The sequence below is a fragment of the Drosophila ananassae genome, chromosome XR (genome assembly GCF_017639315.1).
Source record: "Drosophila ananassae strain 14024-0371.13 chromosome XR, ASM1763931v2, whole genome shotgun sequence".
NCBI lineage: Eukaryota > Metazoa > Arthropoda > Insecta > Diptera > Drosophilidae > Drosophila > Drosophila ananassae.
The window spans coordinates 7,151,454-7,156,525 of NC_057932.1; positions in this window are offsets into that span (position 1 = coordinate 7,151,454).

Below are 5,072 nucleotides of genomic sequence, written 5' to 3' on the forward strand. Positions count from 1 at the left end.
CTTCTGCAAAGGTGACGAGATATGTGCCCCTTACATGGGCACAGGTGCCCTTATCCACACACACGCGAGCCGGGCTATCAATTACAATTACAATCCCCTCATCAACGTATGTGATGGGATGTAAATCAATGCGCCGTGCCTACAGCGTGCGCCAGACGGCAAAATGTATCCCCTGATGTCGAGGAGCAGTTTTCTACCGTGTGGATATTGACATCGCCTTCAGAAATTACTGTATCTTCTAGCCTGAGTATGGTCACTAACCATACAACATATAGACTTCTCATTACAAAAATCAAAAATTTTTGCTGGCTTCAAAACGAAGTCGAACGCACATATGAAACTGTGTATGTGCTTTTTACATGACCTCAGAAGTTGGTTGACGGTAGCGGAAATTTTATTAATTTGAATTTGTACTTCATTGTTAATATTGACCTGTCTATTGTTTGCATTTGTTAATTGGAATTCTCTAAATTTAATTTTCTCAAAGTCTTCCGCGTCCGGCGTTCCTGTCACTACTTTTAACGCGGTTTTTAAGGAGTCTAAGCTTCTTGCTACTTTATGATGGATGCTAAACGAGTCGAGCAGGTCGCGTAGATGGGCGACATCAACAACCAAGAGTTCCTGCATGTGAGACTGAGGGAACATGTCAGTCATCTCATTAGTTTCTTCTATGACGCGCCTATATTCCGAGAGATTCGCTGAGTGTTTTACAAACGCAAATTCCTCCCATACTAGAATTCGGCCATCAACGATGGGAATGTATTTTGCTTTAATTTGGATGTGCTGTAAGTTTTGTTAAAATTGGGTAGCCCACCACCAAAGCGTGATTAAAATAATAATGGAAGCAAAAAACTTAAGTGGCGAGTGGCTAGAAAAAATGACAAAAAAAAATAAAAAATTATCAAGCGAGCGATAATATAGTAAAGCTCGGCCTACCTATTGTTGTCTTTGTGAAACACCCTCCCCTTAATGAGAACTATGGTCCCCATGTCCGCTTCAACAGTTTTCTCTTCACATAATGGTGAGAGTTTGTTTCCTAGGCGTTTGTTAGATTTCACTAGGACCTTTTCGCCAACCGCGAACACTCTATTTTGTCGGGAAGCGTTTTCCCTGTTCCGCAGCTTGTCCTGGGCGAGTTTTATCTTATCCTGTATCCTGTACGTCGGCCGGCCTCTTGTCGATGACCGAATGGATAGATTTGTTGTATTTGGTCGTAGCCAGCAGGATCAGATCTACGGTATCGCTAATGCCTTTGTCGATTTTAAGGCATCTAGCAAGCTCTACCAGACTGCTGTGGAAGCGTTCCTTTTGTTCGTTTGAGACACTGTGGAGGAGCGGAGCATTTGAAATGCTAACGCTGAAGTGGTTTTCCAGCATGGCCACGATGGTGTGCGAGTTTATCGATGGTTCGTTGTTGCAATATATGACCTTTGCCTTAGGGAAAATGTTCATCAGCTGTAGTAGCGCTGGTTTGAGGTCCTCTATAGCTCAAGAGAGATCCGGTTGGACGACGGCAAATTTCGGGAAATTTGTCGATGCACGTAAGGAAATACTTTTTATTCGTGGAGAAGATGTCTATGTGAAGCATTTCTCCTACATGAAATGGGATTGGCGTTTGCCAAGTTCCAGTCTCTTTGGATGCCTGTCGTATTTAGCCTTGGCGAAAGTCCTGCAAGATTCGACTATTTCGTTCGCCATTTTGGTCATTTTCGGGACGTAGTACTCGGAGAGTACCTGGAAAGATCTGTGAGCTCTGTTGTGCTCGACAGTGAGAATTTTCCGCCTCTCGTCAATTGCAAAAATGTCCGTTACTCTGTTTTTGCAGTGCCAAAATTTGGTGACAGGAAGTTGCCGAACCAATTTGTCCTGTATAATTGCTAGCGTGTGCAAATCGCATCGAATGACGTTTACGCCTTTAGGAACTATTATTTCCGCGAGCTCCACCAGCAATGACTCCTCGCAAGTGAAGTCAATGTTATGCCATCTCTTGTTTCCAAAGAGAACGAAGCTGCGTTTTGACAAAAAGCGGGCTTCCTCCAGAGTTATCTGGTTTGGAGGCTTTTTAGAGGCTTTTCCGTGGATGGGATGGTATGGGTTAGCGATAGCTTACGGTGAATTGTGGCCGCGCTTGAAAATGTCTCTTCCTCTTCTACAACGTTGAGTTGTTGCCTCGAGAGGGCATCTGCAACGAGGTTGTTTTTGCCAGGCATGTAATAATGGTTCGTCCCTTTTGGGAAAGCACTGCGCCAATGCCGTATGCTGAGGCATCTGTCGTTAAATCAAATTCCTTTTTATAATCGGGGTACCTCCTCAGAGGCCAAGATGTTACGAAGCTTTTCGAAAGCTAGCCGTTGTGGCTCGGTTCTGGATCTGTATCTGCTGACATTTCCATCTTCCCCTTTTAAGATGCTTGAAATGGGCTTAGCTATTGATGCAAAATCTTTAATTAAGCACCTATATTAGCTAGCCAAGCCCATGAATGACCTTACTTCAAACACGTTTTTAGGCTCCGGGAATTCCTTAATGGCCTTGACTTTTTCTGGGTCTGTCATAGTCCCTTCGCTGGTGACTATAAACGCTTTTTTTTCCGATTTCTGCGCTGACACTCTCATGTTGGCGTCGTGCAGGCTCTTTAGAACCCAGTCCCGTGAGCGTTTTCGTCTTCTGAGAAAACGATGACATCATCGACATAGACAGAGCAAAATTTGCCAATCTACACTTGCAGTATGTCGTCGATGATTATTTGAAAGATGCTGGCAGCATTCCTCAACCCGAATGGCAGTCGGCGAAACTCGTATTTTCCCCCGTATACGGAAAAGAAAGTTTTTTCACGTTCACGTTCCGCCAGTGTAATTTGGTGGACTTCAAATCAAGAGTTGTGAAGTATTTGGCCTTGCCTTGCATGGGGTAACGATCCGGTATTGTCCACTCGTTTAACTTTCGAAAGTCTAGTACCAGCCGCATGTTACGGTTGCCAGACTCGTCGGTGGCCTTTTTGTCTTCTACCCATATTGGGTTATTGCTATATCCTATAGCTTCAATATAACTGATTGATTGGAAATGCCATAACTTTAGTGTTTTTTAAGTTAGAGGGTTGAAACTTTCCACATACTCGTATGTTATATTTGGCCAAAATATCTTAGCTGTCATAGAACGATCGGAATTGGCATAACATTGGTGTTTTTTAAGTTAGAGATATGGGACTTTCTACGAATTCCATTTTGGGCAATCAACCTTGCTATTTTTAAATGCTTGGGGCTGTTTCCAACATTTTTATTAGAAACTTGATTCGATAGTAAAATTCTTACAAGGATCGGCCAACTATATACAAACCGATATAGATATAATAATTTAAGCTGCTATCTAACTTCAAGGGTATATCAACTTCAGCTCTGCCCGAAGTTAGCTTTCCTTTATTTTCGGATTGATTTAATAGTTTTATTTAAAAAAAAATATTTTAACGTGAATTTATAATAGATCAAAGTAACTCTAATCAGCCGATTCGTACAGTCGGAAAGAACTCTTAAAATATAATCACAAACTCCAAAATCAAATTTTGAATCAAATAATACATACATACATACATATGTAAATAGGGTGCAACGCTAAGCTTCACTGTGCAAGTTAAATTAAGTTAGTTTGTAGTAGTAGTGGTTGGTCCTTTGCTGATGACGATGTCTTCAGATGCGGGTAATAAATTTTTGTCCCTGGCGGTTGCCTAGGGGGTTCTTCCTTCTTGCGGGAAGTTATGGTGGGAGGCTTAAGGCTAGGTAACCAATTTGACAAATGAATTGACTTTTATGGCTGGGTCGGAGTATTAATGAAAGACTTCTTTATTGTATGAAGCTCAAATATAAACTGAAACTTAAAGCTAACAAAATATATTTCATAGCGGCCACGCAAATGTGCAGGGTTCGCCGGCTATGCATGGGTATCCGGCCAGACGCTGTGTCAGCAGTTTGGCCAGAGCGAGCTCTTAAGTACTCTTTTCTGGGCTGTGTCGTGATTGATCAATCGGGTTTCGTTGACGATGGCACCTTCTGCATAGGTGACGAGATATGTGCCCCTTACATGGGCACAGGTGCCCTTATCCACACACACGCGAGCCGGGCTATCAATTACAATTACAATCCCCTCATCAACGTATGTGATTGGATGTAAATCAATGCGCCGTGCCTCCAGCGTGCGCCAGACGGCAAAATGTATCCCCTGATGTCGAGGAGCAGTTTTCTACCGTGTAGATATTGACATCGCCTTCAGAAATTACTGTATCTTCTAGCCTGAGTATGGTCACTAACCATACAACATATAGACTTCTCATTACAAAAATCAAAAATTTTAGCTGGCTTCAAAACGAAGTCGAACGCACATATGAAACCGTGTATGTGCTTTTTACATGACCTCAGAAGTTGGTTGACGGTAGCGGAAATTTTATTAATTTGAATTTGTACTTCATTGTTAATATTGACCTGTCTATTGTTTGCATATTTTAATTGGAATTCTGTAAATTTAATTTTCTCAAAGTCTTCCGCGTCCGGCGTTCCTGCCACTACTTTTAACGCGGTTTTTAGGGAGTCTAAGCTTCTTGCTACTTTATGATGGATGCTAAACGAATCGAGCAGGTCGCGTAGATGGGCGACATCAACAACCAAGAGTTCCTGCATGTGAGACTGAGGGACCATGTCGGTCATCTCATTAGTTTCTTCGCGCCTATGACGCGCCTATATTCCGAGAGATTCGCTGAGTGTTTTACAAACGCGAATTCCTCCCGTACTAGAAATCGGCCATCAACGATGGGAATGTAGTTTGCTTTAGAATAGTCCGTGACGCGTGCCGATGTTGCGGCAAAAGGTAAATCAGGGATATGGTTGTGAACCTGTAATTTGGATGTGATGTAAGTTTTGTTAAAATTGGGTACCCCACCACCAAAGCGTGATTAAAATAATAATGGAAACTTATGTGGCGAGTGGCTAGAAAAAAAGACAAAAAAAAATAAAAAATTATCAGGCGAGCGATAATATAGTCAAGCCTACCTAATGTTGTCTTTGTGACCCTCCCTTTCATGAGAACTG